A 20,807-nucleotide genomic window follows, 5' to 3' on the forward strand; every position below is an offset into this window, starting at 1 on the left:
ATGTGACGTACTTACTGACGATCCAGAGACGATTGAGCATATGTGTACCAGTCCAGAAGTAGAAAGCGCGTACGTATCATAGTGTTAAGTTGGTTAGTTTGATGCTCGCCTGGAGCATATCATTGGCTTCCCGTAAGGGTGAAATGCACAGCGTAGCCGTTGATAGGGAACGGCCTTTTCTTGTCATTCGTTGTTTTCTCTGCGCCAATGTAAAAATTGATAATCAGAGTTCTGCTCGTTCTACTAAAGACAGATGGCGTCGGAAAACAACGGTGTAAGGCACCATATTTAAGCTGTGGTTCCCGAAAGTGAGGGTGGGGTGCAACCTCACATCTGACAACTCGTCTAAAATACTCTAAAAAAACGTATTTCCTTCGCACAAGAAAAAACAAGCAAATTTCGCAGTCAGGCTCTGGAGATGAAGCTAGAAACGACGGCAGCACGTTATTTGCGCTCGCACGTCAGATTGGCCGAGCGGTCTAAGGCGCCAGATTTAAGCTCTGGTTCCCGAAAGGGAGCGTGGGTTCGAACCCCACATCTGACAATGAATTTTAAATATTCCAAAACTGCCCATTTCCTTCGTGCGGGAAAGCAAGTAAATTACGCGCAAACAGGTTCGAGAGATATTATTAGAGACGGCAGTGATTACGGAGCTTGCCCTGCAAGTCTGATTGCCTGGCGGTCAGAAGGAATGGAAAGCTGTTAGGAGACATGGCTTTCAGCCAGGCGACCCGGATTCGATTCCCGGTAGCCGAACATACTTTTGTTTGCTGAGTCTTGGCTATTCTCAGGGCGTTTACGTTTTCTTTGTGTTGTGCTTTTTGGGTCCAAGCGTCAAGAAAGCAAAAGTCAACGAAAACAGATACGTGTATAAATGACTGGCAGGGCAGTAACGAAGGTGGATGAGCCGGTGGACCGGGTATTGGACTGCTGACGTGGCCCCATTGCACAGCTCGTCAGCTCAGTAGGTTAGAGCGCCGTGCTGTGAACACAAAGGCCATGTATTCGATCGCAGCAAGTGCCATTTAATTTTTCTCTCGTAAAAGACAGTGCTTCCTCCAGCGAGACACTGCCATGTAAATACCAAGTGACATGCACAACAAGCAATATGTCTGCACGTTTCGCGGCGTTGTGGCTAACGGCCATAGCACGCTGAGTGCAGCGGTTCTCGTCTGTTCATTGTAGTTAAGAACCGTTGGGCGTGGTTAGTACTTGGACGGGTGACCAGCTGGGAGCTCGACCTGCATTTGGATTCTTTCATTTTGCCTTTTTACTTCGGTTTCGTTGCTGCTTAGCGTTAATGATGCTGTCCAGCACGCTGACGCCACTCTTGCCTCTCGGTACACTAAGGCGCGAATCTGTGGCCACAATAAAATGAAAGGTTCTGTCGTGTGTTTGTCGTTTTTTGGTCTCTCACAGTCGTTTCTCGCGCCTGCCCTCTACATATATGCCCGTTTCCAAGCGTCAGCTTTCGCGTCAGCCGAGCAAAGTCGAGACAAGTCGACACATGGAGACACACGATGCTGTGAAACGAAATCCGGCGACTAGCGCACTGGCTACACGGAGTGAGACGTGGGGCGAAGGAAAACTATTCGTAACGCGACAGTTCTCAGTTACGAGGATCGCGTTACGTTACGTGGAATATCCCTAGAAGAAAAATGTACGTGTCGTGCGGTGGCCGGGAATCGAACCCGGATCAACTGCTTGGGAAGCAACCATGCTGACCGTTACACCACCACTGCATTGCGCTGCGCTTCACTCACGCCGCGATGTGTCGGCTACCCTCCTGCCACCAGAGGCCGAAGGCGAAGGCGCTGTAGGCGCTCAACGCCAGGGCGGAGGTGAGCACATCTGAACGCAGTGTGTAGGTGCTGCTAGGACGATGTAGCGTAACTAGAAGCAGAACTGACAGCCGTTGAAGAAACTGCCCTTTAATTTACAGCAGCGTGATAAAAGAAATATCTAATGTGACGTACTTACTGACGATCCAGAGACGATTGAGCATATGTGTGCCAGTCCAGAAGTAGAAAGCGCGTACGTATCATAGTGTTAAGTTGGTTAGTTTGATGCTCGCCTGGAGCATATCATTGGCTTCCCGTAAGGGTGAAATGCACAGCGTAGCCGTTGATAGGGAACGGCCTTTTCTTGTCATTCGTTGTTTTCTCTGCGCCAATGTAAAAATTGATAATCAGAGTTCTGCTCGTTCTACTAAAGACAGATGGCGTCGGAAAACAACGGTGTAAGGCACCATATTTAAGCTGTGGTTCCCGAAAGTGAGGGTGGGGTGCAACCTCACATCTGACAACTCGTCTAAAATACTCTAAAAAAACGTATTTCCTTCGCACAAGAAAAAACAAGCAAATTTCGCAGTCAGGCTCTGGAGATGAAGCTAGAAACGACGGCAGCACGTTATTTGCGCTCGCACGTCAGATTGGCCGAGCGGTCTAAGGCGCCAGATTTAAGCTCTGGTTCCCGAAAGGGAGCGTGGGTTCGAACCCCACATCTGACAATGAATTTTAAATATTCCAAAACTGCCCATTTCCTTCGTGCGGGAAAGCAAGTAAATTACGCGCAAACAGGTTCGAGAGATATTATTAGAGACGGCAGTGATTACGGAGCTTGCCCTGCAAGTCTGATTGCCTGGCGGTCAGAAGGAATGGAAAGCTGTTAGGAGACATGGCTTTCAGCCAGGCGACCCGGATTCGATTCCCGGTAGCCGAACATACTTTTGTTTGCTGAGTCTTGGCTATTCTCAGGGCGTTTACGTTTTCTTTGTGTTGTGCTTTTTGGGTCCAAGCGTCAAGAAAGCAAAAGTCAACGAAAACAGATACGTGTATAAATGACTGGCAGGGCAGTAACGAAGGTGGATGAGCCGGTGGACCGGGTATTGGACTGCTGACGTGGCCCCATTGCACAGCTCGTCAGCTCAGTAGGTTAGAGCGCCGTGCTGTGAACACAAAGGCCATGTATTCGATCGCAGCAAGTGCCATTTAATTTTTCTCTCGTAAAAGACAGTGCTTCCTCCAGCGAGACACTGCCATGTAAATACCAAGTGACATGCACAACAAGCAATATGTCTGCACGTTTCGCGGCGTTGTGGCTAACGGCCATAGCACGCTGAGTGCAGCGGTTCTCGTCTGTTCATTGTAGTTAAGAACCGTTGGGCGTGGTTAGTACTTGGACGGGTGACCAGCTGGGAGCTCGACCTGCATTTGGATTCTTTCATTTTGCCTTTTTACTTCGGTTTCGTTGCTGCTTAGCGTTAATGATGCTGTCCAGCACGCTGACGCCACTCTTGCCTCTCGGTACACTAAGGCGCGAATCTGTGGCCACAATAAAATGAAAGGTTCTGTCGTGTGTTTGTCGTTTTTTGGTCTCTCACAGTCGTTTCTCGCGCCTGCCCTCTACATATATGCCCGTTTCCAAGCGTCAGCTTTCGCGTCAGCCGAGCAAAGTCGAGACAAGTCGACACATGGAGACACACGATGCTGTGAAACGAAATCCGGCGACTAGCGCACTGGCTACACGGAGTGAGACGTGGGGCGAAGGAAAACTATTCGTAACGCGACAGTTCTCAGTTACGAGGATCGCGTTACGTTACGTGGAATATCCCTAGAAGAAAAATGTACGTGTCGTGCGGTGGCCGGGAATCGAACCCGGATCAACTGCTTGGGAAGCAACCATGCTGACCGTTACACCACCACCGCATTGCGCTGCGCTTCACTCACGCCGCGATGTGTCGGCTACCCTCCTGCCACCAGAGGCCGAAGGCGAAGGCGCTGTAGGCGCTCAACGCCAGGGCGGAGGTGAGCACATCTGAACGCAGTGTGTAGGTGCTGCTAGGACGATGTAGCGTAACTAGAAGCAGAACTGACAGCCGTTGAAGAAACTGCCCTTTAATTTACAGCAGCGTGATAAAAGAAATATCTAATGTGACGTACTTACTGACGATCCAGAGACGATTGAGCATATGTGTGCCAGTCCAGAAGTAGAAAGCGCGTACGTATCATAGTGTTCAGTTGGTTAGTTTGATGCTCGCCTGGAGCATATCATTGGCTTCCCGTAAGGGTGAAATGCACAGCGTAGCCGTTGATAGGGAACGGCCTTTTCTTGTCATTCGTTGTTTTCTCTGCGCCAATGTAAAAATTGATAATCAGAGTTCTGCTCGTTCTACTAAAGACAGATGGCGTCGGAAAACAACGGTGTAAGGCACCATATTTAAGCTGTGGTTCCCGAAAGTGAGGGTGGGGTGCAACCTCACATCTGACAACTCGTCTAAAATACTCTAAAAAAACGTATTTCCTTCGCACAAGAAAAAACAAGCAAATTTCGCAGTCAGGCTCTGGAGATGAAGCTAGAAACGACGGCAGCACGTTATTTGCGCTCGCACGTCAGATTGGCCGAGCGGTCTAAGGCGCCAGATTTAAGCTCTGGTTCCCGAAAGGGAGCGTGGGTTCGAACCCCACATCTGACAATGAATTTTAAATATTCCAAAACTGCCCATTTCCTTCGTGCGGGAAAGCAAGTAAATTACGCGCAAACAGGTTCGAGAGATATTATTAGAGACGGCAGTGATTACGGAGCTTGCCCTGCAAGTCTGATTGCCTGGCGGTCAGAAGGAATGGAAAGCTGTTAGGAGACATGGCTTTCAGCCAGGCGACCCGGATTCGATTCCCGGTAGCCGAACATACTTTTGTTTGCTGAGTCTTGGCTATTCTCAGGGCGTTTACGTTTTCTTTGTGTTGTGCTTTTTGGGTCCAAGCGTCAAGAAAGCAAAAGTCAACGAAAACAGATACGTGTATAAATGACTGGCAGGGCAGTAACGAAGGTGGATGAGCCGGTGGACCGGGTATTGGACTGCTGACGTGGCCCCATTGCACAGCTCGTCAGCTCAGTAGGTTAGAGCGCCGTGCTGTGAACACAAAGGCCATGTATTCGATCGCAGCAAGTGCCATTTAATTTTTCTCTCGTAAAAGACAGTGCTTCCTCCAGCGAGACACTGCCATGTAAATACCAAGTGACATGCACAACAAGCAATATGTCTGCACGTTTCGCGGCGTTGTGGCTAACGGCCATAGCACGCTGAGTGCAGCGGTTCTCGTCTGTTCATTGTAGTTAAGAACCGTTGGGCGTGGTTAGTACTTGGACGGGTGACCAGCTGGGAGCTCGACCTGCATTTGGCTTCTTTCATTTTGCCTTTTTACTTCGGTTTCGTTGCTGCTTAGCGTTAATGATGCTGTCCAGCACGCTGACGCCACTCTTGCCTCTCGGTACACTAAGGCGCGAATCTGTGGCCACAATAAAATGAAAGGTTCTGTCGTGTGTTTGTCGTTTTTTGGTCTCTCACAGTCGTTTCTCGCGCCTGCCCTCTACATATATGCCCGTTTCCAAGCGTCAGCTTTCGCGTCAGCCGAGCAAAGTCGAGACAAGTCGACACATGGAGACACACGATGCTGTGAAACGAAATCCGGCGACTAGCGCACTGGCTACACGGAGTGAGACGTGGGGCGAAGGAAAACTATTCGTAACGCGACAGTTCTCAGTTACGAGGATCGCGTTACGTTACGTGGAATATCCCTAGAAGAAAAATGTACGTGTCGTGCGGTGGCCGGGAATCGAACCCGGATCAACTGCTTGGGAAGCAACCATGCTGACCGTTACACCACCACCGCATTGCGCTGCGCTGCGCTTCACTCACGCCGCGATGTGTCGGCTACCCTCCTGCCACCAGAGGCCGAAGGCGAAGGCGCTGTAGGCGCTCAACGCCAGGGCGGAGGTGAGCACATCTGAACGCAGTGTGTAGGTGCTGCTAGGACGATGTAGCGTAACTAGAAGCAGAACTGACAGCCGTTGAAGAAACTGCCCTTTAATTTACAGCAGCGTGATAAAAGAAATATCTAATGTGACGTACTTACTGACGATCCAGAGACGATTGAGCATATGTGTGCCAGTCCAGAAGTAGAAAGCGCGTACGTATCATAGTGTTAAGTTGGTTAGTTTGATGCTCGCCTGGAGCATATCATTGGCTTCCCGTAAGGGTGAAATGCACAGCGTAGCCGTTGATAGGGAACGGCCTTTTCTTGTCATTCGTTGTTTTCTCTGCGCCAATGTAAAAATTGATAATCAGAGTTCTGCTCGTTCTACTAAAGACAGATGGCGTCGGAAAACAACGGTGTAAGGCACCATATTTAAGCTGTGGTTCCCGAAAGTGAGGGTGGGGTGCAACCTCACATCTGACAACTCGTCTAAAATACTCTAAAAAAACGTATTTCCTTCGCACAAGAAAAAACAAGCAAATTTCGCAGTCAGGCTCTGGAGATGAAGCTAGAAACGACGGCAGCACGTTATTTGCGCTCGCACGTCAGATTGGCCGAGCGGTCTAAGGCGCCAGATTTAAGCTCTGGTTCCCGAAAGGGAGCGTGGGTTCGAACCCCACATCTGACAATGAATTTTAAATATTCCAAAACTGCCCATTTCCTTCGTGCGGGAAAGCAAGTAAATTACGCGCAAACAGGTTCGAGAGATATTATTAGAGACGGCAGTGATTACGGAGCTTGCCCTGCAAGTCTGATTGCCTGGCGGTCAGAAGGAATGGAAAGCTGTTAGGAGACATGGCTTTCAGCCAGGCGACCCGGATTCGATTCCCGGTAGCCGAACATACTTTTGTTTGCTGAGTCTTGGCTATTCTCAGGGCGTTTACGTTTTCTTTGTGTTGTGCTTTTTGGGTCCAAGCGTCAAGAAAGCAAAAGTCAACGAAAACAGATACGTGTATAAATGACTGGCAGGGCAGTAACGAAGGTGGATGAGCCGGTGGACCGGGTATTGGACTGCTGACGTGGCCCCATTGCACAGCTCGTCAGCTCAGTAGGTTAGAGCGCCGTGCTGTGAACACAAAGGCCATGTATTCGATCGCAGCAAGTGCCATTTAATTTTTCTCTCGTAAAAGACAGTGCTTCCTCCAGCGAGACACTGCCATGTAAATACCAAGTGACATGCACAACAAGCAATATGTCTGCACGTTTCGCGGCGTTGTGGCTAACGGCCATAGCACGCTGAGTGCAGCGGTTCTCGTCTGTTCATTGTAGTTAAGAACCGTTGGGCGTGGTTAGTACTTGGACGGGTGACCAGCTGGGAGCTCGACCTGCATTTGGCTTCTTTCATTTTGCCTTTTTACTTCGGTTTCGTTGCTGCTTAGCGTTAATGATGCTGTCCAGCACGCTGACGCCACTCTTGCCTCTCGGTACACTAAGGCGCGAATCTGTGGCCACAATAAAATGAAAGGTTCTGTCGTGTGTTTGTCGTTTTTTGGTCTCTCACAGTCGTTTCTCGCGCCTGCCCTCTACATATATGCCCGTTTCCAAGCGTCAGCTTTCGCGTCAGCCGAGCAAAGTCGAGACAAGTCGACACATGGAGACACACGATGCTGTGAAACGAAATCCGGCGACTAGCGCACTGGCTACACGGAGTGAGACGTGGGGCGAAGGAAAACTATTCGTAACGCGACAGTTCTCAGTTACGAGGATCGCGTTACGTTACGTGGAATATCCCTAGAAGAAAAATGTACGTGTCGTGCGGTGGCCGGGAATCGAACCCGGATCAACTGCTTGGGAAGCAACCATGCTGACCGTTACACCACCACCGCATTGCGCTGCGCTTCACTCACGCCGCGATGTGTCGGCTACCCTCCTGCCACCAGAGGCCGAAGGCGAAGGCGCTGTAGGCGCTCAACGCCAGGGCGGAGGTGAGCACATCTGAACGCAGTGTGTAGGTGCTGCTAGGACGATGTAGCGTAACTAGAAGCAGAACTGACAGCCGTTGAAGAAACTGCCCTTTAATTTACAGCAGCGTGATAAAAGAAATATCTAATGTGACGTACTTACTGACGATCCAGAGACGATTGAGCATATGTGTGCCAGTCCAGAAGTAGAAAGCGCGTACGTATCATAGTGTTAAGTTGGTTAGTTTGATGCTCGCCTGGAGCATATCATTGGCTTCCCGTAAGGGTGAAATGCACAGCGTAGCCGTTGATAGGGAACGGCCTTTTCTTGTCATTCGTTGTTTTCTCTGCGCCAATGTAAAAATTGATAATCAGAGTTCTGCTCGTTCTACTAAAGACAGATGGCGTCGGAAAACAACGGTGTAAGGCACCATATTTAAGCTGTGGTTCCCGAAAGTGAGGGTGGGGTGCAACCTCACATCTGACAACTCGTCTAAAATACTCTAAAAAAACGTATTTCCTTCGCACAAGAAAAAACAAGCAAATTTCGCAGTCAGGCTCTGGAGATGAAGCTAGAAACGACGGCAGCACGTTATTTGCGCTCGCACGTCAGATTGGCCGAGCGGTCTAAGGCGCCAGATTTAAGCTCTGGTTCCCGAAAGGGAGCGTGGGTTCGAACCCCACATCTGACAATGAATTTTAAATATTCCAAAACTGCCCATTTCCTTCGTGCGGGAAAGCAAGTAAATTACGCGCAAACAGGTTCGAGAGATATTATTAGAGACGGCAGTGATTACGGAGCTTGCCCTGCAAGTCTGATTGCCTGGCGGTCAGAAGGAATGGAAAGCTGTTAGGAGACATGGCTTTCAGCCAGGCGACCCGGATTCGATTCCCGGTAGCCGAACATACTTTTGTTTGCTGAGTCTTGGCTATTCTCAGGGCGTTTACGTTTTCTTTGTGTTGTGCTTTTTGGGTCCAAGCGTCAAGAAAGCAAAAGTCAACGAAAACAGATACGTGTATAAATGACTGGCAGGGCAGTAACGAAGGTGGATGAGCCGGTGGACCGGGTATTGGACTGCTGACGTGGCCCCATTGCACAGCTCGTCAGCTCAGTAGGTTAGAGCGCCGTGCTGTGAACACAAAGGCCATGTATTCGATCGCAGCAAGTGCCATTTAATTTTTCTCTCGTAAAAGACAGTGCTTCCTCCAGCGAGACACTGCCATGTAAATACCAAGTGACATGCACAACAAGCAATATGTCTGCACGTTTCGCGGCGTTGTGGCTAACGGCCATAGCACGCTGAGTGCAGCGGTTCTCGTCTGTTCATTGTAGTTAAGAACCGTTGGGCGTGGTTAGTACTTGGACGGGTGACCAGCTGGGAGCTCGACCTGCATTTGGCTTCTTTCATTTTGCCTTTTTACTTCGGTTTCGTTGCTGCTTAGCGTTAATGATGCTGTCCAGCACGCTGACGCCACTCTTGCCTCTCGGTACACTAAGGCGCGAATCTGTGGCCACAATAAAATGAAAGGTTCTGTCGTGTGTTTGTCGTTTTTTGGTCTCTCACAGTCGTTTCTCGCGCCTGCCCTCTACATATATGCCCGTTTCCAAGCGTCAGCTTTCGCGTCAGCCGAGCAAAGTCGAGACAAGTCGACACATGGAGACACACGATGCTGTGAAACGAAATCCGGCGACTAGCGCACTGGCTACACGGAGTGAGACGTGGGGCGAAGGAAAACTATTCGTAACGCGACAGTTCTCAGTTACGAGGATCGCGTTACGTTACGTGGAATATCCCTAGAAGAAAAATGTACGTGTCGTGCGGTGGCCGGGAATCGAACCCGGATCAACTGCTTGGGAAGCAACCATGCTGACCGTTACACCACCACCGCATCGCGCTGCGCTTCACTCACGCCGCGATGTGTCGGCTACCCTCCTGCCACCAGAGGCCGAAGGCGAAGGCGCTGTAGGCGCTCAACGCCAGGGCGGAGGTGAGCACATCTGAACGCAGTGTGTAGGTGCTGCTAGGACGATGTAGCGTAACTAGAAGCAGAACTGACAGCCGTTGAAGAAACTGCCCTTTAATTTACAGCAGCGTGATAAAAGAAATATCTAATGTGACGTACTTACTGACGATCCAGAGACGATTGAGCATATGTGTGCCAGTCCAGAAGTAGAAAGCGCGTACGTATCATAGTGTTAAGTTGGTTAGTTTGATGCTCGCCTGGAGCATATCATTGGCTTCCCGTAAGGGTGAAATGCACAGCGTAGCCGTTGATAGGGAACGGCCTTTTCTTGTCATTCGTTGTTTTCTCTGCGCCAATGTAAAAATTGATAATCAGAGTTCTGCTCGTTCTACTAAAGACAGATGGCGTCGGAAAACAACGGTGTAAGGCACCATATTTAAGCTGTGGTTCCCGAAAGTGAGGGTGGGGTGCAACCTCACATCTGACAACTCGTCTAAAATACTCTAAAAAAACGTATTTCCTTCGCACAAGAAAAAACAAGCAAATTTCGCAGTCAGGCTCTGGAGATGAAGCTAGAAACGACGGCAGCACGTTATTTGCGCTCGCACGTCAGATTGGCCGAGCGGTCTAAGGCGCCAGATTTAAGCTCTGGTTCCCGAAAGGGAGCGTGGGTTCGAACCCCACATCTGACAATGAATTTTAAATATTCCAAAACTGCCCATTTCCTTCGTGCGGGAAAGCAAGTAAATTACGCGCAAACAGGTTCGAGAGATATTATTAGAGACGGCAGTGATTACGGAGCTTGCCCTGCAAGTCTGATTGCCTGGCGGTCAGAAGGAATGGAAAGCTGTTAGGAGACATGGCTTTCAGCCAGGCGACCCGGATTCGATTCCCGGTAGCCGAACATACTTTTGTTTGCTGAGTCTTGGCTATTCTCAGGGCGTTTACGTTTTCTTTGTGTTGTGCTTTTTGGGTCCAAGCGTCAAGAAAGCAAAAGTCAACGAAAACAGATACGTGTATAAATGACTGGCAGGGCAGTAACGAAGGTGGATGAGCCGGTGGACCGGGTATTGGACTGCTGACGTGGCCCCATTGCACAGCTCGTCAGCTCAGTAGGTTAGAGCGCCGTGCTGTGAACACAAAGGCCATGTATTCGATCGCAGCAAGTGCCATTTAATTTTTCTCTCGTAAAAGACAGTGCTTCCTCCAGCGAGACACTGCCATGTAAATACCAAGTGACATGCACAACAAGCAATATGTCTGCACGTTTCGCGGCGTTGTGGCTAACGGCCATAGCACGCTGAGTGCAGCGGTTCTCGTCTGTTCATTGTAGTTAAGAACCGTTGGGCGTGGTTAGTACTTGGACGGGTGACCAGCTGGGAGCTCGACCTGCATTTGGCTTCTTTCATTTTGCCTTTTTACTTCGGTTTCGTTGCTGCTTAGCGTTAATGATGCTGTCCAGCACGCTGACGCCACTCTTGCCTCTCGGTACACTAAGGCGCGAATCTGTGGCCACAATAAAATGAAAGGTTCTGTCGTGTGTTTGTCGTTTTTTGGTCTCTCACAGTCGTTTCTCGCGCCTGCCCTCTACATATATGCCCGTTTCCAAGCGTCAGCTTTCGCGTCAGCCGAGCAAAGTCGAGACAAGTCGACACATGGAGACACACGATGCTGTGAAACGAAATCCGGCGACTAGCGCACTGGCTACACGGAGTGAGACGTGGGGCGAAGGAAAACTATTCGTAACGCGACAGTTCTCAGTTACGAGGATCGCGTTACGTTACGTGGAATATCCCTAGAAGAAAAATGTACGTGTCGTGCGGTGGCCGGGAATCGAACCCGGATCAACTGCTTGGGAAGCAACCATGCTGACCGTTACACCACCACCGCATCGCGCTGCGCTTCACTCACGCCGCGATGTGTCGGCTACCCTCCTGCCACCAGAGGCCGAAGGCGAAGGCGCTGTAGGCGCTCAACGCCAGGGCGGAGGTGAGCACATCTGAACGCAGTGTGTAGGTGCTGCTAGGACGATGTAGCGTAACTAGAAGCAGAACTGACAGCCGTTGAAGAAACTGCCCTTTAATTTACAGCAGCGTGATAAAAGAAATATCTAATGTGACGTACTTACTGACGATCCAGAGACGATTGAGCATATGTGTGCCAGTCCAGAAGTAGAAAGCGCGTACGTATCATAGTGTTAAGTTGGTTAGTTTGATGCTCGCCTGGAGCATATCATTGGCTTCCCGTAAGGGTGAAATGCACAGCGTAGCCGTTGATAGGGAACGGCCTTTTCTTGTCATTCGTTGTTTTCTCTGCGCCAATGTAAAAATTGATAATCAGAGTTCTGCTCGTTCTACTAAAGACAGATGGCGTCGGAAAACAACGGTGTAAGGCACCATATTTAAGCTGTGGTTCCCGAAAGTGAGGGTGGGGTGCAACCTCACATCTGACAACTCGTCTAAAATACTCTAAAAAAACGTATTTCCTTCGCACAAGAAAAAACAAGCAAATTTCGCAGTCAGGCTCTGGAGATGAAGCTAGAAACGACGGCAGCACGTTATTTGCGCTCGCACGTCAGATTGGCCGAGCGGTCTAAGGCGCCAGATTTAAGCTCTGGTTCCCGAAAGGGAGCGTGGGTTCGAACCCCACATCTGACAATGAATTTTAAATATTCCAAAACTGCCCATTTCCTTCGTGCGGGAAAGCAAGTAAATTACGCGCAAACAGGTTCGAGAGATATTATTAGAGACGGCAGTGATTACGGAGCTTGCCCTGCAAGTCTGATTGCCTGGCGGTCAGAAGGAATGGAAAGCTGTTAGGAGACATGGCTTTCAGCCAGGCGACCCGGATTCGATTCCCGGTAGCCGAACATACTTTTGTTTGCTGAGTCTTGGCTATTCTCAGGGCGTTTACGTTTTCTTTGTGTTGTGCTTTTTGGGTCCAAGCGTCAAGAAAGCAAAAGTCAACGAAAACAGATACGTGTATAAATGACTGGCAGGGCAGTAACGAAGGTGGATGAGCCGGTGGACCGGGTATTGGACTGCTGACGTGGCCCCATTGCACAGCTCGTCAGCTCAGTAGGTTAGAGCGCCGTGCTGTGAACACAAAGGCCATGTATTCGATCGCAGCAAGTGCCATTTAATTTTTCTCTCGTAAAAGACAGTGCTTCCTCCAGCGAGACACTGCCATGTAAATACCAAGTGACATGCACAACAAGCAATATGTCTGCACGTTTCGCGGCGTTGTGGCTAACGGCCATAGCACGCTGAGTGCAGCGGTTCTCGTCTGTTCATTGTAGTTAAGAACCGTTGGGCGTGGTTAGTACTTGGACGGGTGACCAGCTGGGAGCTCGACCTGCATTTGGCTTCTTTCATTTTGCCTTTTTACTTCGGTTTCGTTGCTGCTTAGCGTTAATGATGCTGTCCAGCACGCTGACGCCACTCTTGCCTCTCGGTACACTAAGGCGCGAATCTGTGGCCACAATAAAATGAAAGGTTCTGTCGTGTGTTTGTCGTTTTTTGGTCTCTCACAGTCGTTTCTCGCGCCTGCCCTCTACATATATGCCCGTTTCCAAGCGTCAGCTTTCGCGTCAGCCGAGCAAAGTCGAGACAAGTCGACACATGGAGACACACGATGCTGTGAAACGAAATCCGGCGACTAGCGCACTGGCTACACGGAGTGAGACGTGGGGCGAAGGAAAACTATTCGTAACGCGACAGTTCTCAGTTACGAGGATCGCGTTACGTTACGTGGAATATCCCTAGAAGAAAAATGTACGTGTCGTGCGGTGGCCGGGAATCGAACCCGGATCAACTGCTTGGGAAGCAACCATGCTGACCGTTACACCACCACCGCATTGCGCTGCGCTTCACTCACGCCGCGATGTGTCGGCTACCCTCCTGCCACCAGAGGCCGAAGGCGAAGGCGCTGTAGGCGCTCAACGCCAGGGCGGAGGTGAGCACATCTGAACGCAGTGTGTAGGTGCTGCTAGGACGATGTAGCGTAACTAGAAGCAGAACTGACAGCCGTTGAAGAAACTGCCCTTTAATTTACAGCAGCGTGATAAAAGAAATATCTAATGTGACGTACTTACTGACGATCCAGAGACGATTGAGCATATGTGTGCCAGTCCAGAAGTAGAAAGCGCGTACGTATCATAGTGTTAAGTTGGTTAGTTTGATGCTCGCCTGGAGCATATCATTGGCTTCCCGTAAGGGTGAAATGCACAGCGTAGCCGTTGATAGGGAACGGCCTTTTCTTGTCATTCGTTGTTTTCTCTGCGCCAATGTAAAAATTGATAATCAGAGTTCTGCTCGTTCTACTAAAGACAGATGGCGTCGGAAAACAACGGTGTAAGGCACCATATTTAAGCTGTGGTTCCCGAAAGTGAGGGTGGGGTGCAACCTCACATCTGACAACTCGTCTAAAATACTCTAAAAAAACGTATTTCCTTCGCACAAGAAAAAACAAGCAAATTTCGCAGTCAGGCTCTGGAGATGAAGCTAGAAACGACGGCAGCACGTTATTTGCGCTCGCACGTCAGATTGGCCGAGCGGTCTAAGGCGCCAGATTTAAGCTCTGGTTCCCGAAAGGGAGCGTGGGTTCGAACCCCACATCTGACAATGAATTTTAAATATTCCAAAACTGCCCATTTCCTTCGTGCGGGAAAGCAAGTAAATTACGCGCAAACAGGTTCGAGAGATATTATTAGAGACGGCAGTGATTACGGAGCTTGCCCTGCAAGTCTGATTGCCTGGCGGTCAGAAGGAATGGAAAGCTGTTAGGAGACATGGCTTTCAGCCAGGCGACCCGGATTCGATTCCCGGTAGCCGAACATACTTTTGTTTGCTGAGTCTTGGCTATTCTCAGGGCGTTTACGTTTTCTTTGTGTTGTGCTTTTTGGGTCCAAGCGTCAAGAAAGCAAAAGTCAACGAAAACAGATACGTGTATAAATGACTGGCAGGGCAGTAACGAAGGTGGATGAGCCGGTGGACCGGGTATTGGACTGCTGACGTGGCCCCATTGCACAGCTCGTCAGCTCAGTAGGTTAGAGCGCCGTGCTGTGAACACAAAGGCCATGTATTCGATCGCAGCAAGTGCCATTTAATTTTTCTCTCGTAAAAGACAGTGCTTCCTCCAGCGAGACACTGCCATGTAAATACCAAGTGACATGCACAACAAGCAATATGTCTGCACGTTTCGCGGCGTTGTGGCTAACGGCCATAGCACGCTGAGTGCAGCGGTTCTCGTCTGTTCATTGTAGTTAAGAACCGTTGGGCGTGGTTAGTACTTGGACGGGTGACCAGCTGGGAGCTCGACCTGCATTTGGATTCTTTCATTTTGCCTTTTTACTTCGGTTTCGTTGCTGCTTAGCGTTAATGATGCTGTCCAGCACGCTGACGCCACTCTTGCCTCTCGGTACACTAAGGCGCGAATCTGTGGCCACAATAAAATGAAAGGTTCTGTCGTGTGTTTGTCGTTTTTTGGTCTCTCACAGTCGTTTCTCGCGCCTGCCCTCTACATATATGCCCGTTTCCAAGCGTCAGCTTTCGCGTCAGCCGAGCAAAGTCGAGACAAGTCGACACATGGAGACACACGATGCTGTGAAACGAAATCCGGCGACTAGCGCACTGGCTACACGGAGTGAGACGTGGGGCGAAGGAAAACTATTCGTAACGCGACAGTTCTCAGTTACGAGGATCGCGTTACGTTACGTGGAATATCCCTAGAAGAAAAATGTACGTGTCGTGCGGTGGCCGGGAATCGAACCCGGATCAACTGCTTGGGAAGCAACCATGCTGACCGTTACACCACCACCGCATTGCACTGCGCTTCACTCACGCCGCGATGTGTCGGCTACCCTCCTGCCACCAGAGGCCGAAGGCGAAGGCGCTGTAGGCGCTCAACGCCAGGGCGGAGGTGAGCACATCTGAACGCAGTGTGTAGGTGCTGCTAGGACGATGTAGCGTAACTAGAAGCAGAACTGACAGCCGTTGAAGAAACTGCCCTTTAATTTACAGCAGCGTGATAAAAGAAATATCTAATGTGACGTACTTACTGACGATCCAGAGACGATTGAGCATATGTGTGCCAGTCCAGAAGTAGAAAGCGCGTACGTATCATAGTGTTAAGTTGGTTAGTTTGATGCTCGCCTGGAGCATATCATTGGCTTCCCGTAAGGGTGAAATGCACAGCGTAGCCGTTGATAGGGAACGGCCTTTTCTTGTCATTCGTTGTTTTCTCTGCGCCAATGTAAAAATTGATAATCAGAGTTCTGCTCGTTCTACTAAAGACAGATGGCGTCGGAAAACAACGGTGTAAGGCACCATATTTAAGCTGTGGTTCCCGAAAGTGAGGGTGGGGTGCAACCTCACATCTGACAACTCGTCTAAAATACTCTAAAAAAACGTATTTCCTTCGCACAAGAAAAAACAAGCAAATTTCGCAGTCAGGCTCTGGAGATGAAGCTAGAAACGACGGCAGCACGTTATTTGCGCTCGCACGTCAGATTGGCCGAGCGGTCTAAGGCGCCAGATTTAAGCTCTGGTTCCCGAAAGGGAGCGTGGGTTCGAACCCCACATCTGACAATGAATTTTAAATATTCCAAAACTGCCCATTTCCTTCGTGCGGGAAAGCAAGTAAATTACGCGCAAACAGGTTCGAGAGATATTATTAGAGACGGCAGTGATTACGGAGCTTGCCCTGCAAGTCTGATTGCCTGGCGGTCAGAAGGAATGGAAAGCTGTTAGGAGACATGGCTTTCAGCCAGGCGACCCGGATTCGATTCCCGGTAGCCGAACATACTTTTGTTTGCTGAGTCTTGGCTATTCTCAGGGCGTTTACGTTTTCTTTGTGTTGTGCTTTTTGGGTCCAAGCGTCAAGAAAGCAAAAGTCAACGAAAACAGATACGTGTATAAATGACTGGCAGGGCAGTAACGAAGGTGGATGAGCCGGTGGACCGGGTATTGGACTGCTGACGTGGCCCCATTGCACAGCTCGTCAGCTCAGTAGGTTAGAGCGCCGTGCTGTGAACACAAAGGCCATGTATTCGATCGCAGCAAGTGCCATTTAATTTTTCTCTCGTAAAAGACAGTGCTTCCTCCAGCGAGACACTGCCATGTAAATACCAAGTGACATGCACAACAAGCAATATGTCTGCACGTTTCGCGGCGTTGTGGCTAACGGCCATAGCACGCTGAGTGCAGCGGTTCTCGTCTGTTCATTGTAGTTAAGAACCGTTGGGCGTGGTTAGTACTTGGACGGGTGACCAGCTGGGAGCTCGACCTGCATTTGGCTTCTTTCATTTTGCCTTTTTACTTCGGTTTCGTTGCTGCTTAGCGTTAATGATGCTGTCCAGCACGCTGACGCCACTCTTGCCTCTCGGTACACTAAGGCGCGAATCTGTGGCCACAATAAAATGAAAGGTTCTGTCGTGTGTTTGTCGTTTTTTGGTCTCTCACAGTCGTTTCTCGCGCCTGCCCTCTACATATATGCCCGTTTCCAAGCGTCAGCTTTCGCGTCAGCCGAGCAAAGTCGAGACAAGTCGACACATGGAGACACACGATGCTGTGAAACGAAATCCGGCGACTAGCGCACTGGCTACACGGAGTGAGACGTGGGGCGAAGGAAAACTATTCGTAACGCGACAGTTCTCAGTTACGAGGATCGCGTTACGTTACGTGGAATATCCCTAGAAGAAAAATGTACGTGTCGTGCGGTGGCCGGGAATCGAACCCGGATCAACTGCTTGGGAAGCAACCATGCTGACCGTTACACCACCACCGCACTGCGCTGCGCTTCACTCACGCCGCGATGTGTCGGCTACCCTCCTGCCACCAGAGGCCGAAGGCGAAGGCGCTGTAGGCGCTCAACGCCAGGGCGGAGGTGAGCACATCTGAACGCAGTGTGTAGGTGCTGCTAGGACGATGTAGCGTAACTAGAAGCAGAACTGACAGCCGTTGAAGAAACTGCCCTTTAATTTACAGCAGCGTGATAAAAGAAATATCTAATGTGACGTACTTACTGACGATCCAGAGACGATTGAGCATATGTGTGCCAGTCCAGAAGTAGAAAGCGCGTACGTATCATAGTGTTAAGTTGGTTAGTTTGATGCTCGCCTGGAGCATATCATTGGCTTCCCGTAAGGGTGAAATGCACAGCGTAGCCGTTGATAGGGAACGGCCTTTTCTTGTCATTCGTTGTTTTCTCTGCGCCAATGTAAAAATTGATAATCAGAGTTCTGCTCGTTCTACTAAAGACAGATGGCGTCGGAAAACAACGGTGTAAGGCACCATATTTAAGCTGTGGTTCCCGAAAGTGAGGGTGGGGTGCAACCTCACATCTGACAACTCGTCTAAAATACTCTAAAAAAACGTATTTCCTTCGCACAAGAAAAAACAAGCAAATTTCGCAGTCAGGCTCTGGAGATGAAGCTAGAAACGACGGCAGCACGTTATTTGCGCTCGCACGTCAGATTGGCCGAGCGGTCTAAGGCGCCAGATTTAAGCTCTGGTTCCCGAAAGGGAGCGTGGGTTCGAACCCCACATCTGACAATGAATTTTAAATATTCCAAAACTGCCCATTTCCTTCGTGCGGGAAAGCAAGTAAATTACGCGCAAACAGGTTCGAGAGATATTATTAGAGACGGCAGTGATTACGGAGCTTGCCCTGCAAGTCTGATTGCCTGGCGGTCAGAAGGAATGGAAAGCTGTTAGGAGACATGGCTTTCAGCCAGGCGACCCGGATTCGATTCCCGGTAGCCGAACATACTTTTGTTTGCTGAGTCTTGGCTATTCTCAGGGCGTTTACGTTTTCTTTGTGTTGTGCTTTTTGGGTCCAAGCGTCAAGAAAGCAAAAGTCAACGAAAACAGATACGTGTATAAATGACTGGCAGGGCAGTAACGAAGGTGGATGAGCCGGTGGACCGGGTATTGGACTGCTGACGTGGCCCCATTGCACAGCTCGTCAGCTCAGTAGGTTAGAGCGCCGTGCTGTGAACACAAAGGCCATGTATTCGATCGCAGCAAGTGCCATTTAATTTTTCTCTCGTAAAAGACAGTGCTTCCTCCAGCGAGACACTGCCATGTAAATACCAAGTGACATGCACAACAAGCAATATGTCTGCACGTTTCGCGGCGTTGTGGCTAACGGCCATAGCACGCTGAGTGCAGCGGTTCTCGTCTGTTCATTGTAGTTAAGAACCGTTGGGCGTGGTTAGTACTTGGACGGGTGACCAGCTGGGAGCTCGACCTGCATTTGGCTTCTTTCATTTTGCCTTTTTACTTCGGTTTCGTTGCTGCTTAGCGTTAATGATGCTGTCCAGCACGCTGACGCCACTCTTGCCTCTCGGTACACTAAGGCGCGAATCTGTGGCCACAATAAAATGAAAGGTTCTGTCGTGTGTTTGTCGTTTTTTGGTCTCTCACAGTCGTTTCTCGCGCCTGCCCTCTACATATATGCCCGTTTCCAAGCGTCAGCTTTCGCGTCAGCCGAGCAAAGTCGAGACAAGTCGACACATGGAGACACACGATGCTGTGAAACGAAATCCGGCGACTAGCGCACTGGCTACACGGAGTGAGACGTGGGGCGAAGGAAAACTATTCGTAACGCGACAGTTCTCAGTTACGAGGATCGCGTTACGTTACGTGGAATATCCCTAGAAGAAAAATGTACGTGTCGTGCGGTGGCCGGGAATCGAACCCGGATCAACTGCTTGGGAAGCAACCATGCTGACCGTTACACCACCACCGCATTGCGCTGCGCTTCACTCACGCCGCGATGTGTCGGCTACCCTCCTGCCACCAGAGGCCGAAGGCGAAGGCGCTGTAGGCGCTCAACGCCAGGGCGGAGGTGAGCACATCTGAACGCAGTGTGTAGGTGCTGCTAGGACGATGTAGCGTAACTAGAAGCAGAACTGACAGCCGTTGAAGAAACTGCCCTTTAATTTACAGCAGCGTGATAAAAGAAATATCTAATGTGACGTACTTACTGACGATCCAGAGACGATTGAGCATATGTGTGCCAGTCCAGAAGTAGAAAGCGCGTACGTATCATAGTGTTAAGTTGGTTAGTTTGATGCTCGCCTGGAGCATATCATTGGCTTCCCGTAAGGGTGAAATGCACAGCGTAGCCGTTGATAGGGAACGGCCTTTTCTTGTCATTCGTTGTTTTCTCTGCGCCAATGTAAAAATTGATAATCAGAGTTCTGCTCGTTCTACTAAAGACAGATGGCGTCGGAAAACAACGGTGTAAGGCACCATATTTAAGCTGTGGTTCCCGAAAGTGAGGGTGGGGTGCAACCTCACATCTGACAACTCGTCTAAAATACTCTAAAAAAACGTATTTCCTTCGCACAAGAAAAAACAAGCAAATTTCGCAGTCAGGCTCTGGAGATGAAGCTAGAAACGACGGCAGCACGTTGTTTGCGCTCGCACGTCAGATTGGCCGAGCGGTCTAAGGCGCCAGATTTAAGCTCTGGTTCCCGAAAGGGAGCGTGGGTTCGAACCCCACATCTGACAATGAATTTTAAATATTCCAAAACTGCCCATTTCCTTCGTGCGGGAAAGCAAGTAAATTACGCGCAAACAGGTTCGAGAGATATTATTAGAGACGGCAGTGATTACGGAGCTTGCCCTGCAAGTCTGATTGCCTGGCGGTCAGAAGGAATGGAAAGCTGTTAGGAGACATGGCTTTCAGCCAGGCGACCCGGATTCGATTCCCGGTAGCCGAACATACTTTTGTTTGCTGAGTCTTGGCTATTCTCAGGGCGTTTACGTTTTCTTTGTGTTGTGCTTTTTGGGTCCAAGCGTCAAGAAAGCAAAAGTCAACGAAAACAGATACGTGTATAAATGACTGGCAGGGCAGTAACGAAGGTGGATGAGCCGGTGGACCGGGTATTGGACTGCTGACGTGGCCCCATTGCACAGCTCGTCAGCTCAGTAGGTTAGAGCGCCGTGCTGTGAACACAAAGGCCATGTATTCGATCGCAGCAAGTGCCATTTAATTTTTCTCTCGTAAAAGACAGTGCTTCCTCCAGCGAGACACTGCCATGTAAATACCAAGTGACATGCACAACAAGCAATATGTCTGCACGTTTCGCGGCGTTGTGGCTAACGGCCATAGCACG

At 49.8% G+C, this 20,807-nt stretch overlaps 21 non-coding genes across 21 annotated transcripts; 11 read left to right on the forward strand and 10 right to left on the reverse strand.

Annotated features, from left to right (window-relative positions):
* The first annotated feature begins 460 nt into the window (after positions 1 to 460).
* On the forward strand, positions 461 to 544 carry Trnal-uaa (transfer RNA leucine (anticodon UAA)). Its single transcript has one exon. It is a non-coding gene; the product is annotated as a tRNA-Leu (tRNA).
* A 1,126-nt stretch (positions 545 to 1,670) lies between these two features.
* Trnag-ccc (transfer RNA glycine (anticodon CCC)) lies at positions 1,671 to 1,742 on the reverse strand. Its single transcript has one exon. It is a non-coding gene; the product is annotated as a tRNA-Gly (tRNA).
* A 683-nt stretch (positions 1,743 to 2,425) lies between these two features.
* Positions 2,426 to 2,509, forward strand: Trnal-uaa (transfer RNA leucine (anticodon UAA)). The gene has a single exon. It is a non-coding gene; the product is annotated as a tRNA-Leu (tRNA).
* Positions 2,510 to 3,635: 1,126 nt separating this feature from the next.
* Positions 3,636 to 3,707, reverse strand: Trnag-ccc (transfer RNA glycine (anticodon CCC)). The gene has a single exon. It is a non-coding gene; the product is annotated as a tRNA-Gly (tRNA).
* Positions 3,708 to 4,390: 683 nt separating this feature from the next.
* Trnal-uaa (transfer RNA leucine (anticodon UAA)) lies at positions 4,391 to 4,474 on the forward strand. The gene has a single exon. It is a non-coding gene; the product is annotated as a tRNA-Leu (tRNA).
* A 1,126-nt stretch (positions 4,475 to 5,600) lies between these two features.
* On the reverse strand, positions 5,601 to 5,672 carry Trnag-ccc (transfer RNA glycine (anticodon CCC)). Its single transcript has one exon. It is a non-coding gene; the product is annotated as a tRNA-Gly (tRNA).
* A 688-nt stretch (positions 5,673 to 6,360) lies between these two features.
* Positions 6,361 to 6,444, forward strand: Trnal-uaa (transfer RNA leucine (anticodon UAA)). Its single transcript has one exon. It is a non-coding gene; the product is annotated as a tRNA-Leu (tRNA).
* Positions 6,445 to 7,570: 1,126 nt separating this feature from the next.
* Trnag-ccc (transfer RNA glycine (anticodon CCC)) lies at positions 7,571 to 7,642 on the reverse strand. The gene has a single exon. It is a non-coding gene; the product is annotated as a tRNA-Gly (tRNA).
* A 683-nt stretch (positions 7,643 to 8,325) lies between these two features.
* On the forward strand, positions 8,326 to 8,409 carry Trnal-uaa (transfer RNA leucine (anticodon UAA)). Its single transcript has one exon. It is a non-coding gene; the product is annotated as a tRNA-Leu (tRNA).
* Positions 8,410 to 9,535: 1,126 nt separating this feature from the next.
* Positions 9,536 to 9,607, reverse strand: Trnag-ccc (transfer RNA glycine (anticodon CCC)). The gene has a single exon. It is a non-coding gene; the product is annotated as a tRNA-Gly (tRNA).
* Positions 9,608 to 10,290: 683 nt separating this feature from the next.
* Trnal-uaa (transfer RNA leucine (anticodon UAA)) lies at positions 10,291 to 10,374 on the forward strand. Its single transcript has one exon. It is a non-coding gene; the product is annotated as a tRNA-Leu (tRNA).
* A 1,126-nt stretch (positions 10,375 to 11,500) lies between these two features.
* Positions 11,501 to 11,572, reverse strand: Trnag-ccc (transfer RNA glycine (anticodon CCC)). Its single transcript has one exon. It is a non-coding gene; the product is annotated as a tRNA-Gly (tRNA).
* A 683-nt stretch (positions 11,573 to 12,255) lies between these two features.
* On the forward strand, positions 12,256 to 12,339 carry Trnal-uaa (transfer RNA leucine (anticodon UAA)). The gene has a single exon. It is a non-coding gene; the product is annotated as a tRNA-Leu (tRNA).
* Positions 12,340 to 13,465: 1,126 nt separating this feature from the next.
* Trnag-ccc (transfer RNA glycine (anticodon CCC)) lies at positions 13,466 to 13,537 on the reverse strand. Its single transcript has one exon. It is a non-coding gene; the product is annotated as a tRNA-Gly (tRNA).
* A 683-nt stretch (positions 13,538 to 14,220) lies between these two features.
* On the forward strand, positions 14,221 to 14,304 carry Trnal-uaa (transfer RNA leucine (anticodon UAA)). The gene has a single exon. It is a non-coding gene; the product is annotated as a tRNA-Leu (tRNA).
* Positions 14,305 to 15,430: 1,126 nt separating this feature from the next.
* Positions 15,431 to 15,502, reverse strand: Trnag-ccc (transfer RNA glycine (anticodon CCC)). The gene has a single exon. It is a non-coding gene; the product is annotated as a tRNA-Gly (tRNA).
* Positions 15,503 to 16,185: 683 nt separating this feature from the next.
* Positions 16,186 to 16,269, forward strand: Trnal-uaa (transfer RNA leucine (anticodon UAA)). The gene has a single exon. It is a non-coding gene; the product is annotated as a tRNA-Leu (tRNA).
* Positions 16,270 to 17,395: 1,126 nt separating this feature from the next.
* Positions 17,396 to 17,467, reverse strand: Trnag-ccc (transfer RNA glycine (anticodon CCC)). Its single transcript has one exon. It is a non-coding gene; the product is annotated as a tRNA-Gly (tRNA).
* A 683-nt stretch (positions 17,468 to 18,150) lies between these two features.
* On the forward strand, positions 18,151 to 18,234 carry Trnal-uaa (transfer RNA leucine (anticodon UAA)). Its single transcript has one exon. It is a non-coding gene; the product is annotated as a tRNA-Leu (tRNA).
* Positions 18,235 to 19,360: 1,126 nt separating this feature from the next.
* Trnag-ccc (transfer RNA glycine (anticodon CCC)) lies at positions 19,361 to 19,432 on the reverse strand. Its single transcript has one exon. It is a non-coding gene; the product is annotated as a tRNA-Gly (tRNA).
* A 683-nt stretch (positions 19,433 to 20,115) lies between these two features.
* On the forward strand, positions 20,116 to 20,199 carry Trnal-uaa (transfer RNA leucine (anticodon UAA)). The gene has a single exon. It is a non-coding gene; the product is annotated as a tRNA-Leu (tRNA).
* Positions 20,200 to 20,807: the final 608 nt, after the last annotated feature.

The sequence above is a fragment of the Schistocerca cancellata genome, unplaced genomic scaffold (assembly GCF_023864275.1).
Source record: "Schistocerca cancellata isolate TAMUIC-IGC-003103 unplaced genomic scaffold, iqSchCanc2.1 HiC_scaffold_642, whole genome shotgun sequence".
In the NCBI taxonomy this organism is placed as follows: domain Eukaryota; kingdom Metazoa; phylum Arthropoda; class Insecta; order Orthoptera; family Acrididae; genus Schistocerca; species Schistocerca cancellata.